Source organism: Dendropsophus ebraccatus, chromosome 3, assembly GCF_027789765.1.
Source record: "Dendropsophus ebraccatus isolate aDenEbr1 chromosome 3, aDenEbr1.pat, whole genome shotgun sequence".
Taxonomy (NCBI): Eukaryota; Metazoa; Chordata; class Amphibia; order Anura; family Hylidae; genus Dendropsophus; species Dendropsophus ebraccatus.
In genome coordinates this window covers 99,818,959-99,833,564 of record NC_091456.1, presented here as the reverse complement: position 1 = coordinate 99,833,564, position 14,606 = coordinate 99,818,959, and the positions used below count along the sequence as shown (strand labels likewise).

The 14,606-nt window shown below is 46.4% G+C and overlaps 1 protein-coding gene across 1 annotated transcript in view; it reads right to left on the bottom strand.

Annotated features, from left to right (window-relative positions):
- The window catches only part of LOC138785899 (mast cell protease 1A-like), a 101,469-nt gene extending 86,863 nt beyond the window's left edge, over positions 1-14,606 (bottom strand). Inside the window, exon 1 of the mRNA XM_069962364.1 lies at positions 14,548-14,606. The gene's annotated coding sequence lies outside the window, so the exon portion shown is untranslated. The remainder of the gene's footprint in view (positions 1-14,547) is intronic.

Genomic DNA, 14,606 nt, shown 5'->3' with positions numbered 1-14,606 from the left:
GACACACCCCCCCCGCACCTGAACTGATGAACTATGCTGCTCATTCAGCTCATTCAGCTCTGCTAGGTCGCACACTCAACTCTGCTAGGTCGCACTCAACTCTGCTAGGTCGCACACTCAACTCTGCTAGGTCGCACACTCAACTCTGCTAGGTCGCACACTCAACTCTGCTAGGTCGCACACTCAACTCTGCTAGGTCGCACACTCAACTCTGCTAGGTCGCACATTCAACTCTGCTATGCCGCTCATTCAACTCTGCTATGCCGCTCATTCAACTCTGCTATGCCGCTCATTCAACTCTGCTATGCCGCTCATTCAACTCTGCTATGCCGCTCATTCAACTCTGCTATGCCGCTCATTCAACTCTGCTATGCCGCTCATTCAACTCTGCTATGCCGCTCATTCAACTCTGATATATCTACTGCATATTAGCTCTGCTACATCATGTACCAGTTAGACATAAGCATTGCATGATGAGAAATGTAGTTTTCTGGCCGGCGCCAGTTTTAAAAAACTTGTAACTATGAAACGGACGCAGCTAGAAAGACGGGAGACGGCTCAAAATACTCAGGGGACTTGATGAGTAAGACAAGCTAGGTTTGGGATTTTTTTAGCTCTTGGGGGGGAATACCCCTTTAAGGGTCTTAAAGGGGTATTCCCCCCAAGAGCTAAAAAAATGTAATGCTCCCAAACCTAGCTCGCCTTACTCACCAAGCCCCCTGAGTATTTTGAGACGTCTCCCATCTTTCTAGCTGCTGCCGTTCCTGAGTTACAACTTTTTCTAAAACATGGTCTATATCCAAGATAGGAAACTACATTTCCCATCATGCAATGCTTATGCCTGATGATGGTGAAGTAGCAGAGCTGAGACAATGAAGGAGACAGTGTAGAGATGGCTGTGTTGGTGTAGCAAAGCTGAGTTGGAAGTGACGGTGTAGCAGAGCTGAGTTGGCGGGGACGGTGTAGCAAAGCTGAGTTGGCGGGGACGCGGGTGTAGCAAAGCTGAGTTGGCGGGGACGCCGGTGTAGCAGAGCTGAGTTGGCGGGGACGCCGGTGTAGCAGAGCTGAGTTGGCGGGGACGCCGGTGTAGCAGAGCTGAGTTGGCGGGGACGCCGGTGTAGCAGAGCTGAGTTGGCGGGGACACCGGTGTAGCAGAGCTGAGTTGGCGGGGACACCGGTGTAGCAGAGCTGAGTTGGCGGGGACGCCGGTGTAGCAGAGCTGAGTTGGCGGGGACGCCGGTGTAGCAGAGCTGAGTTGGCGGGGACGCCGCTGTAGCAGAGCTGAGTTGGCGGGGACGCCGCTGTAGCAGAGCTGAGTTGGCGGGGACGCCGGTGTAGCAGAGGTGAGTTGAGGATGCCGATGTAGCAGAGCTGAGTTGGCGGGGACGCCGCTGTAGCAGAGCTGAGTTGGCGGGGACGCCGGTGTAGCAGAGCTGAGTTGGCGGGGACGCCGGTGTAGCAGAGCTGAGTTGGGGATGCCGGTGTAGCAGAGCTGAGTTGGCGGGGACGCCGGTGTAGCAGAGGTGAGTTGGGGATGCCGATGTAGCAGAGCTGAGTTGTTGGTGATGCGGGCGATTGCGAGGGGCGGAGCTTGTCGCGGGGGGCGGAGCTTGTCGCGGGTGATCGCTGGGGGCGGAGCTAGTCGCGGGAGATTGCGGGGGGCGGAGCTTGCCGCGGGGGGGGGGCCGCGGGTGAGTGCGGAGGCTATGCTGCGGGTGAGTAAGGGATGCCACGGGTGATGGGGGGGGGCGGTCGGTTGTGGGCCAGGGGGCTGTGTGCTGCGGGTGAGTGAGGGATGCCGCGGGTGGGCCAGGGGGCTGTGTGCTGCGGGTGAGTGCTGGACGGTGCGGGAGGCTCTGGACACGGGGTGAGCTCTGGGCTGGGGGTGACCAGGTGGCTGCTGTTAGAGAGGGATGCAGTCCCAGCTGCGCTGATCACTGTCTCCCTCTGTAACAGCAGCCACCGCATCAGTGTTCTCAGTCACTTCACTGTGCTGGGACTGAGGACACGTGATGCCGACACGGAGGGTGGGGGCCAGGAGCAGGGAGCGTGTCGGGTTGGACTGAGGTCTGATGATTCTATGCAATCCGTGGGGGTGAATGCAGCTGGATAACAGCAAAACTGTGCAGAATCCATACTAACTTTATATTGGAAAGATGGAAAGCTACGGGTGGGCAGCGTATTAATGCAAAAATAATTTTGGGGCGAATACCCCTTTAAGGCTGGGTAATCCAAGAGTCCAGGTAACTCTGCATAGGCGTATTTCATGCCATGGAGAGGCCATAGTACAGTGTAGGACTGCCCAGTTATGAGGCCACCGTAACGTGGTGAGGTAGTTTACACCATTTTCAAATGGTAACCAAGAGCCTCATTATTTTTGTGGAAGTTTTTTTTGGCAGTTGGGGGGCTGCTTTTAACTATTTTCATGTCTGTAGTGGGTCTATATCTTGCTATTGCGGTGAGCTGTTGCATTTTTTTGTGTTTGCAACTCTGCAATAGGACCGGATGCCCACAGTTCAGCTGATCCCTGGTGACTTAATGGAGGGTGCAGAGAAGCTACACCCTCCACATCCTCTTCTCAGAAGATCAGAAGCAGAACTGGAGTAGGGGGTTGGTCCTTTGGTCCTGCTTCTTTCAAAGCTAAAGTCTGGCGGATGTTTCCTACCTCATGAGAAGGGGGATGGACGTTCTCCAGAGGTGCTGTCATAGGGTGAAAAGGGAAAACCGCTTTTATTTCTTCCTCTCTCTCAAACACACATGCAGCCTGCTGCAGCTATAGCACACTCAAGACAAACACACAATCTTCTCCCACAGAGAAAACGCATTGGGGACAGAATTTACTGCTACACTACTTATGGCTTCTTCTTCTTCTCTATATTAGGGTATGTTCACACTGAGCAAATGGGGCGGAATTCCGCAGCAGAGAATCCCACCTACTTCAGTGTCAGATGGCATCTCTATGGGAGGGCTCATAGAGAATTGACATTTAGAGCTCTCCCATAGAGATGCCATCTGCCACTGAAGCAGGAGAGTTCTGCTGTGGAATTCTGCCCCATTTTCTCAGCGTGAACATACCCTTACACAGGATATCCTCATATTACACTGCTTTTCATATACAATCATCCAGCAACAACACAACTCTCCTACTCTAAAGCCCTGAGATAAACACATTGGGGGAGATTTATCAAACATGGTGTAAAGTGAAACTGGCTCAGTTGTCCCTAGCAACCAATCAGATTCCACCTTTCATTTTCCAAAGTCTGTGAGGAATGAAAGGTGGAATCTGATTGGTTGCTAGGGGCTACTGAGCCTGTTTCACTTTACACCATGTTTTTTTTTTTAAACAATATTTTATTAGTGGCTTATGTAATATTTGAACATACATATTGAAAATTCATTACATATTCAAAAAGAAAGTCGCTCACAGGCAACAAAGGATTGTATGTTTACAATATCATACAGATACTATGAGCCTTTGTAATAACCTTAACCCTTTAAGGACAGAGCAAATTTCGATTTTTGCGTTTTCGGTTTTTCCTCCTTGTGCATAAAAGGCCATAGCACTTGCATTTTTCCACCTAGAAACCCACATGAGCCCTTATTTTTTGCGTCACTAATTGTACTTTGCAATGACAGGCTGAATTTTTCCATAAAGTACACTGCGAAACCAGAAAAAAATTCAAAGTGTGGTGAAATTGAAAAAAAAAACGCATTTTGTTTATTTGGGGGAAATGTGTTTTTACGCCATTCGCCCTGGGGTAAAACTGACTTGTTATATATGTTCCTCAAGTCGTTACGATTAAAACGATATGTAACATGTATAACTTATATTGTATCTGATGGCCTGTAAAAAATTTAAACCATTGTCAACAAATATACAACACTTAAAATTGCTCCATTCCCAGGCTTATAGCGCTTTTATCCTTTGGTCTATGGGGCTGTGCGAGGTGTCATTTTTTGCGCCATGATGTGATCTTTCTATCGGTACCTTGATTGCGCATATACGACTTTTTGATCGCTTTTTATTACAATTTTTCTGGATTTGATGCGACCAAAAATGCGCAATTTTGCACTTTGGGATTTTTTTGCGCTGACGCCATTTATCGTGCGAGATCAGGAATGTGATTAATTAATAGTTCGGGCGATTACGCACGCGGCGATAGCAAACATGTTTGTTTATGTATTTATTTATTTACTTTTATTTATAACCTGGGAAAAGGGGGGTGATTCAGACTTTTATTAGGGGAGGGGGCTTTTTACTATTAACAATACTTTTTTTTTTACTTTTACACTTATACTAGAAGCCCCCCTAGGGGACTTCTAGTATAAGTGCTTTGATCTCTCATTGAGATCTCTGCAGCATAGATATGCTGCAGAGATCCATGAGATAGGCACTCGTTTACTTCCGGCTGCTGCAGCCGGAAGTAAACGAGTGCCGAGCCGGGGACGGCGCCATCTTGGAGCGGTCCCCGGCCGGCTTCATTTGCGGAGATCGCTCCTCCGGGATAACATCCCGGAGGAGCGATCTCCCCACTAGACACCAGGGATGACGCTGCGTCCGGTAATCGGATGCAGCTGTCAACTTTGACAGCTGCATCCGATTACTGTATTAGCGGGCACGGCGATCGGACCGTGCCCGCTAATACCTACGGTCCCGGGCTACACGCGGCACCCGGGACCGGCGCGGTTCAGAGCGGGGCCGCCGCGCGGCCCCGCTCTGAACTCCCTTACCGGCATCAGGGCGTAAATTTACGCCCGATGTCGTTAAGGGGTTAAAAGACATATTATCATATACAATACAACGTAGTCTTACCAAAAGCATAGGTAGAAAAACAGTAATTTATAATATCACCTTAAAACATGGTATAGATGTCAGATATTCAAATATGCTACCAATAGAATGGAGAGAATTGTCTTTAACAGAGAAAGGGAAAAGCTTAAGATATTTGGAGTGCTCCCAGAGTTCCCTTTTGGGCGGCCATGCAATACCAATCAGTGTCCTTAAATTGATTAATGACAGAGTCTCTCTCTTCTATAGTAAAATCATGAATTAGAAATTGTGTCCATTTGGACATAAATGTTTTTGTTGATTTTTCTTTGGTGCGCAATACATCCAAAAGTTCCCAGTGAAAGATCTCCTTCAGAGCGGAGATTACCTCAGAAATGTCTGGTAGAGTATCCAGTATCCAGTGTCTTAATAAACATTTCAGGGAAACTAATAGAGTTAAATGAATTCCTTTAAAGTAAGTAATTTAGGAGAGGGAGTAGTAGAGTCTATATCAATAAAATGAAAAAGATAACTAAGAGGGAGAAGTGGTATGGCATGGCCCCAAGTGGACAAAATATAGAGCCGCACAGAGTCCCAAAATTCCTGCACTCGCGTGCAGGCCCAGGCACAATGAAACAAGTCTGCTTTAGGAAGTGAACATTTCGGGCAACTGTTTATGTGAGAAGTGTGGGAGTTGGAAAAAGGAATATTAAAGGCATATATAGCCTTGTGTATAAAGCGGAAATGTATTTCACGTAGAACCACATTAGGAGTGGCAGAATGCACTAGTTGAGATCCTCTGAATATTTGTTGGGTCAGATCCTCTGAAAAAATTACGGAGGACCATTTTTTAAAAAAAATGTGTCTAGATAAATTCTTTTGAGAGCGTGATCTAAGTTCTCCATATGTATGTGATAAAGAATTATGAACCAGTGGTGTTGGGAATAGATTATCAAATTCTATATCACTTTCTGCTTCTGCTATGTCCCGTACTCTGGAAGTAAGAAATTCAATTATAGAATCGTATTGAGGTAAATTAAATGAAGACAATTTAAATCGTGTTCTGACGATATCCCATGATAAGAAAGTGTTGGAATTAGTATCCAGCAGATGCCCAACAGAAGAAACATGTGCACTCTGCCACTCCGAGTAGTCAAATTTGTCTGAGTCAGGTGGGTAAAGTGGTGAATGCCACAGAGGAAATCTTTTCTATAGGCAAAAGGGTAAACCGTATAATTTTCGTATCGCCTTCCATGTGGCAATGGTGTCTTTAAAGATAACACTTCTCTTAATTTCTGGGGGTAGTTCTGGTAATTTAGCATGTAGCAGGGTGGGTAAAGGCCAAGGTGCTGCTAAAGCTTTCTCAATTAAAATATTGGAGAAATAGGACGTGTCCATAATCCAATCTTTAGCATGGCGAAAGAGAGCAGCTAAATTATATAATCTAATATCTGGGCATTGAACGCCACCTTTAGAAGTAGGGAGACAGAGAGTGGAATAGGCAATACGAGGTCTCTTTGATTGCCAAATAAATTTAGTGAAATATGATTGGAGTAGGGAAACGTCAGAATGTTTGAGTAAAAGGGGTATTGTTTGCATTGGATATAACAGTTTTCCAAAACACATCATTTTGATTAAGTGGGTACCGCCTAGAATTGACAATGGTAGAGATTCCCATCTCTGGAGATCTTGTTTTATTCTCTTAATTATAGGGTGATAGTTCAGGGAATATAGTGAGGAGGGAGTTCTGCCAATCTGGATTCCAAGATAAGTAATATAGGATTTAGCGATGGAGACCCCCGCAGGATCCGAAGTAAACCTCTTATGTGGAGTTAGGTAAAGAAGTTGACTTTTATGTATATTGATTCTATACCCAGAGAAGGAACCAAAAAAATTTAAGGCATCTAATACTGCAGGAACATGTAGATCTAGGTTATCTAAATATATTAAAGTATCATCAGCAAAGCATGTAACTTTGATGACTTGGGAACCAACCCGTATGCCTGAGAAAAAGTCAGAAGAAATAAGATATCTAGCAAGAGGCTCCATCGCCAAATTGAACAATAGAGGGGATAGGGGGCAACCCTGTCTGGTACCTTTTTGTAAGGGAAAGCTATCTGAAAGGAAACCCGTGGTATGAATTCTAGCTTTCGGAGATGTGTATATTGTGGAAATAAAATCTTTGAATTGACCTGTGATACCAAATTTTGTTAAGGTCATGTCCAGCCACTCCCAGCTGATATTATCAAAAGCCTTTTCGGCGTCAATTGCCAACAGACCTGGAGAGTGGCTGGAACGACCCCCAGATTGGACACCAGACTGGGCCGCTAGTACCGTTCTTATATTAGTGACACCAGAACGTCCTTTTATAAAGCCAACTTGATGGCTGCCTATTAGTGATGGTAGGATGTCTGCCAATCTATTGGTCATAATCTTTGCCAACAATTTTAGGTCTACATTTATTATTTACACCATGTTTGATTAACCTCCCCCATCCCCCATATGGTGTTTAAAAAATATTATTTTTTTCATTGAAAAAAACTCTTAGAATCGCCTAGATAAGTTAACCCCTTAAGGACATCGGGCGTAAATTTACGCCCTCACAGCCTGGTACTTAACGCACCAGGGCGTAAATGTACGCCCAATGTTTAATGTATAGCAGGCCATCTCTGCTCGTCGGCACGGGGGGTGATTAACCCCCCCGTGCCGACGATCGCTGCTATCGGCTGATCAATACAGATCAGCTGATAGCAGCTGAATACAGCTTTCCGGGTCATCGGTGACCAAGTGACCCGGAAAGCAATGGCGATTGGTGCTGTCCGGGACAGCACCAATCGCCATTAGTGTCCCCAACAAAGATGGCGCCGGTGCCACCCCCACGATCGATGTGATAGGCCGGCCAGTACCGGCCGGCCCATCACGGCGATCTAACAGTTAAAAAACGCCCGGCCGAGTTCTGCACCCCTCAGCTAGGTAGCTGAGGGGTGCAGAACAGGTGTGTGTGGTGCAGGTGTACCATACTCACCTGATCCTGGCCTCCGGAACGAAGATTCGCGGTCCCGCGCGTCCTCTTCTCCTCGTCGCCGCCACTTCCGGGTTCGTTCGGTCTTCGTTAGGTCTTCGTCGAGAATCTTCGGCTCTTCTGTCTTTTCCGTCGCCCCCATCTTCGGCCATCTCCGCCAGCTCCATTCTACTGCCCCCTAGCGGCTGATCAGTGTATATTATACACTGATCATTTGCTTTGGGGTAAAAAGTTTTTGGTTTTTTTCCCAATTTTTTTTTTTCCTTTTTAATCGCCCTAACGCCGCTGAGTGCTGATCAGCATCGCACGTAAGTGCGCCGCTGATCAGCAACTCCTCCTTTTTGGTGTAGGGGCGTTTTTCCCCCCTATATCCTACCGCCACTGTCTGCTGATAAGTGCCGCACATAAGTGCGGCATTTATCAGCAGCTTCTTTTTTGGCGTAGGTATATTTTTTGTTACTGTAAAAAAAAACGTAAAATAACACTACACCACATACACTACATTACATTACACCACACTACACAAAATAAAGTTTTACACTACACCAGAACACATTTACATACCCCATATACCAGTCCCCGTATAAAGATTGCCCCCAGGGTGGACATAAAGCGCCATGCGGGTGCAGGGTAAGCCTCAAAAGGGAAGGAGCACCATTTGGTTTTTGGAGGCTGGATTTGGAATGGAATGGATTTCGAGGGCCATGTTGCATTTAAAAGGCCCCTGTGTTGCCAAGACCGTTGAAACCCCCCACAAGTGACCCCATTATGGAAACTACACCCCTTAGGGAATGTAACAAGGGGTGTAGTGAGCATATGGACCCCACTGGTGACGGGCACAAATGTGGAACAATGTGGCGTGAAAATGAAATATTACATTTTTTACACTATAATGTTGGTTTAGCCTTAAATTTTTCATTTTCACAAGGGGTTAAAAAAGAAAAAAAACACACAAAATGTGTAGAGCAATTTCCCCCGAGTCCGTAAATACCCCACATGTGGACATAAAGCGCCATGTGGGCGCAGGGCAGGCCTCCGAAGGGAAGGAGCGCCATTTGGATTTTGGAGGCTGGATTCGGCCAGAATGGATGATGAACGCCATGTCGCATTTACAGAGCCCTCGTGCTGCCAAAACACTGGAAACCCCCCACAAGTGACCCCATTCTGGAAACTACACCCCTCAAGGAATCTAAGGGGTGCAGTGAGGATATGGACGGGCACATTTGTGCCGTGAAAGTGAAAAAATTTCCTTTTCACGTAACATTGTTCCACATTTGTGCCCGTCACCAGTGGGGTCATATGCTCCCTGCACCCCTTGTTAGATTCCTTGAGGGGTGTTGTTTCCAGAATGGGTTCACTTGTGGGGGGTTTCCAGTGTTTGGGCAGCACGAGGGCTCTGTAAATGCGACATGGCCCTTGAAATCCATTCCAGTAAAATCCAGCTCTCAAAGGCCAAATGGCGCTCCTTCCCTTTGGAGGCTCGCCCTGCACCCAAATTGCGCTTTAGGTCCACATGTGGGGTATTTCTGTACTCGGGAGAAACTGCGCTACACGCTTTGTGGTTTTTTTTCCTTTTTATCCCATTGTCAAAATGAAAAATTGAAGGCTAGAACAATTTTATAGTGTAAAAAATACATTTTTCTTTTTTCATGCCACATTGTTCTGAAAATCTGTGAAGCACCTGTGGGGTCCAGATGCTCACCGCACCCCTTGTTACATTCCTTGTTACATTGGGGTGAATTTCTCTGGTAATAAGTTTATAAATATGAAAAATATTGGATTACAATAAAATCTCTGCACAGAAAATTACAATTTTCAAATTTCTTACACACTTAGCTTTTATTTCTGTGACTCTCCTAAAGGGTTAAAAACACTTTCTGGATGTGCTTTTGCAGAGTTTGGGGGGTGCAGTTTCTGAAATGGGGTGCTTTGTGGGGCTTTCTAACATACAGGCCCCTCAAATACACTTTATGCTGGGTTCACACTATGTATATTTCAGGCAGTATTTGGTCCTCATGTCAGGTCCTCATAGCAACCAAAACCAGGAGTGGATTGAAAACACAGAAAGGATCTGTTCACACAATGTTGAAATTGAGTGGATGGCCGCCATATAACAGTAAATAACGGCCATTATTTCAATACCACAGCCGTTGTTTTAAAATAACAGCAAATATTTGCCATTAAATGATGGCCATCCACTCAATTACAACATTATGTGAACAGAGCCTTTCTGTGTTTTCAATCCACTCCTGGTTTTGGTTGCTATACAGCCTCACAAATACAGCCTCAAATATACAAAGTGTGAACCCAGCCTAAACCTGAACAGGTCCCTAAAAATATCTGATTTTGAAATTTTACTGAAAATTTGGAAATTTGCTGCTAATGTTTTAAGCTTTCTATTGTCTAAAAAAAATGAAAGATCGTTTAATAAATGCCGCCAACATAAAGTAGACATGTTGATAATGCTATTTAATATATAATTTATGTGGTATAACCACTTTCTGTATAAGCAAAAAAATTTCAAAGTTGGAAAAATGCATTTTTTTTTAAATTTTTCACATTATTTGGGTTTTTTTCATAAATATTAGTTATAAATATCGACTCCATTTTACCAGAAATGTAAAGTACAATATGTCACGAGAAAACAATCTCAGAATCAGCCGTATAGGTAAAAGCATCCCGAAGTTATTAATGACTAAAGTGACACAGGTCATTTTCATAAAATTTGTCTCTGTCATTAAGTCCATTTCAGGCTCTGTCCTTAACCCCTTAAAGGGGTATTCCAGGATATTTTGACATTTACTCTACAGATTAGTCTTGTAATAAAATTAATTTGTCTCATTAGTTTCTATTACGAATTTTGTCTCTTTCTCGCAATTTTTACATGAGTCACGTGGTCCTGTGAAGTCACCGAACCGGAAGAGTGCTGACTTGCCGACTCAGCCGGCCTCTAGTTAGTTATTCACTTAGCAGGCTTCAGAGCCTTACAAACGGCTCTCCCTGAGCACGGGACGTCACATGACGCCCTGTTTCAGAGCTGGCCTGTCAGTGTAATCACCTCAATCCTCCCGCCCCCCTCCCTGTGTAATGATTGCGGACCCCTCAGCCCCGGCCCCCCTCTCTCTGTAAATCATTGCGGACCCCCCGGCCGCGTCCCCCCTCCCTGTGTAATGATTGCGCCCCCCCCCCCTCTCTGTAATGATTGCGGACCCCTCCCGGCCGCGTCCCCCGACCCTGTGTAAACATTACAATATACAGATCACTCACCCCCTGATGTAAGCCTGTTGCATCGCTGGACCCGATTTCGGCACCTTTTTCAAGCAGCTATCCTCAGCTGACAGGCGCTCTGTGTGAGGCAGGAGAGATTCCTTTCCTGCTTCGTACAGAGCGCCTATAGATCGCCCGATACAACTCAGCTGACAGGCGATTTTTGCGTTTTCGTTTTTTCCTCCTTGTGCATCAAAGGCCATAGCACTTGCATTTTTCCACTTAGAAACCCACATGAGCCCTTATTTTTTGCGTCACTAATTGTACTTTGCAATGACAGGCTGAATTTTTGCATAAAGTACACTGCGAAACCAGAAAAAAATTTAAAGTGTGGTGAAATTGAAAAAAAAACGCATTTTGTTTATTTGGGGGAAATGTGTTTTTACACCATTCGCCCTGGGGTAAAATTGACTTGTTATGCACGTTCCTCAAGTCGTTACCATTAAAACGATATATAACATGTATAACTTATATTGTATCTGATGGCCTGTAAAAAATTCAAACCATTGACAACAAATATACGTCACTTAAAACCGCTCCATTCCCAGGCTTATAGCGCTTTTATCCTTTGGTCTATGGGGCTGTGTCAGGTGTCATTCTTTGCGCCATGATGTGTTCTTTCTATCGGTACCTTGATTGCGCATATACGACTTTTTGATCGCTTTTTATTACAATTTTTCTGGATTTGATGCGACCAAAAATGCGCAATTTTGCACTTTGGGATTTTTTTGCGCTTACCCCGTTCACCGTACGAGATCAGGAATGTGATTAATTAATAGTTCGGGCGATTACGCACGCGGCGATAGCAAACATGTTTGTTTATGTATTTATTTGTTTACTTTTATTTATAACCTGGGAAAAGGGAGGTGATCCAGACTTTTATTAGGGGAGGGGGCTTTTTATTGACAACAACACTATATATTTTTTTTTTACACATATACTAGAAGCCCCCCTAGGGGACTTCTAGTATATACACTTTGATCTCTCATTGAGATCTCTGCAGCATAGATATGCTGCAGAGATCCATGAGATAGGCACTCGTTTACTTCCGGCTGCTGCAGCCGGAAGTAAACGAGTGCCGAGCCGGGGAAGGCGCCATCTTGGAGCGGTCCCCGGCCGGCTTTAGAAACGGAGATCGCTCCTCCGGGATAACATCCCGGAGGAGCGATCTCCGCCACTAGACACCAGGGAGACGCTGGATCCGGTAATCGGATGCAGCTGTCATGTTTGACAGCTGCATCTGATTACTGTATTAGCGGGTACGGCGATCGGACCGTGCCCGCTAATACCTACGGTCCCGGGCTACAAGCGGCACCCGGGACCGCCGCGGTTCAGAGCGGGGTCGCCGTGCGGCCCCGCTCTGAACGCCCTTACCGGCAATAGGGCGTACCTATACGCCCTTTGTCGTTAACGGGTTAAAGCATCACACAGCTATAACCACATAGTGAGACAGGTTAGATATGAAAATTGTCTCTGGTCGTTTAAGAGGTTTTTCAACACTTTTTTCTTATTGGAAATGGGAATAATTTGTAATTTCCCTTAGTTGTTTTTCTAACCTTTTTTCTCCTCTGTGTCCCTGGCCTCCTCTGTTGCTGCTTTTTGGATTTGTGTTTGTTTACATAAAGAACTTCCAGGTCATAGGGGTCAGCAGTGACATCACAGCTCTGCAACCATATAGCTCCACCATCTCCTCTCTGTCTATAGCTATACCCACATTTAGGAAAATGTTTGTCTTCCTACAAGTGTTTTTTCAGTAGCATGGTGGCTCAGTGTCTGCCAATTACTTATATTATCAAAGAAACTAGTTTTTTTCCCATCTATTATAAGCAGGGGCAGATTAACTTTACCATAGGCCCCGGGCTGTTCACCAAGCCTGGGCCCCCCACCCCACTGTAACTATGGCAGCACTAGCCTGGCGTTCATAGTACAGGACAGATAATGTCATGATGTCCTGATTTGTCCAAAATTGCCATTAAAAAAAACTGTGATTTTTTTGCAAATCATGGCGGAAGTGTAGCCAGGAGACAGTACAACACTGAAAGTATAAGTCTTTTTGGGTGGTCATGGGCCCCCCAGGAGCTCAGGGCCCCGGGCTGCCGCCCGAAACGCCCCTATTATAATCCACTACTGATTATAGGACTACAAACCCCAGCACACACATACATGTTAGGAGTTTTAGTCCTGGATTACACATACACTACAGGTGGGTGGGGTTCTATGAGGCAGCATTCTTCTGCAGGTTTACCTCAGCAAGAAATAGATAGAATGGTGAGTTACATGAGGGGAGGTAGCATCTCTCCTCTCCATATTACAGACAGCAGCAGCACTGCCCTCACACTGTACATCTTTACAGATCAGTAATAACAATATTGATCCTTTATTTATATAGCTCCAACCTATTCTGCAGTGTTGTACAGGATTGTAGTCACTAATTCTGGTCACTGTCCCCAATGGAGCTCACAATGTTCTGGAGTGTGTGATAAAATACATGCAAACATGGGGGAGGGGGCTGACATAGAGGCAGCTGTTATCCCAGGACTCCAAAACTACAAAGCAACATGGCTAACCTCTGTGCCCCCCCACAACATGGCTAACCTCTGTGCCTCCCCACAACATGGCTAACTTCTGTGCCTCCCCACAACATGGCTAACTTCTGTGCCCCCCACAACATGGCTAACTTCTGTGCCCCCCACAACATGGCTAACTTCTGTGCCCCCCACCAACATGGCTAACCTCTGTGCCCCCCACCAACATGGCTAACCTCTGTGCCCCCCACCAACATGGCTAACCTCTGTGCCCCCCACCAACATGGCTAACCTCTGTGCCCCCCACCAACATGGCTAACCTCTGTGCCCCCCACCAACATGGCTAACCTCTGTGCCCCCCACCAACATGGCTAACCTCTGTGCCCCCCACCAACATGGCTAACCTCTGTGCCCCCCACCAACATGGCTAACCTCTGTGCCCCCCACCAACATGGCTAACCTCTGTGCCCCCCACCAACATGGCTAACCTCTGTGCCCCCCACCAACATGGCTAACCTCTGTGCCCCCCACAACATGGCTAACCTCTGTGCCCCCCACCACATGGCTAACCTCTGTGCCCCCCACAACATGGCTAACCTCTGTGCCCCCCACCAACATGGCTAACCTCTGTGCCCCCCACCAACATGGCTAACCTCTGTGCCCCCCACCAACATGGCTAACCTCTGTGCCCCCCACCAACATGGCTAACCTCTGTGCCCCCCACCAACATGGCTAACCTCTGTGCCCCCCACCAACATGGCTAACCTCTGTGCCCCCCACCAACATGGCTAACCTCTGTGCCCCCCACAACATGGCTAACCTCTGTGCCTCCCCACAACATGGCTAACCTCTGTGCCTCCCCACAACATGGCTAACCTCTGTGCCTCCCCACAACATGGCTAACCTCTGTGCCTCCCCACAACATGGCTAACCTCTGTGCCCACAAAAGCTCCTGGTCTCCTTACTTTATGTCATGCTGCCATTACTCCTGCAGTTTCTACTGGGCTCTGATGTTAGCTCCTCC